The sequence below is a fragment of the Geospiza fortis genome, unplaced genomic scaffold, assembly GCF_000277835.1.
Source record: "Geospiza fortis unplaced genomic scaffold, GeoFor_1.0 scaffold11, whole genome shotgun sequence".
In the NCBI taxonomy this organism is placed as follows: Eukaryota; Metazoa; Chordata; class Aves; order Passeriformes; family Thraupidae; genus Geospiza; species Geospiza fortis.
The window spans coordinates 14,856,933-14,857,345 of record NW_005054304.1 but is presented as its reverse complement, the minus strand read 5'-3'; positions in this window follow the sequence as shown (position 1 = coordinate 14,857,345).

Sequence of the window (413 nt, the reverse complement as noted above, 5' to 3'; positions counted from 1 at the left end):
TAACTGGGTCTGTGAATTCTGGGAAGATGCACGTGAACAGGATTAGCTTGTCATTGTATGGAATTTGCTCACTGCACATTGTCAGTACTTTTATCCAGCTAAAAACTTCACTTTGTAAGTAAAGAGTGTATGAGAAAATAGGATTTCTCATTACAACAAAGAAGAAAAAAATCCTAACTCCATAGCTGCAGAGCTCAATTCAAAACCCAAAGCATGGTTTAAGCCATGCTTGATGTCTATATGTAAATTTGAAAGGATATTGATACCTAAAAAAAAGCATTTCCATCAAACCTTTCAAAAATCACTCTATTTCTGTCAACTTTACTGATCTGCTGATGAACTGTTAGAGTTCCCGTGGACAGGAGTCAAGTATAGCTTTGTCTTGTGTATTCTGCCACTTGCATGGTCTTCAG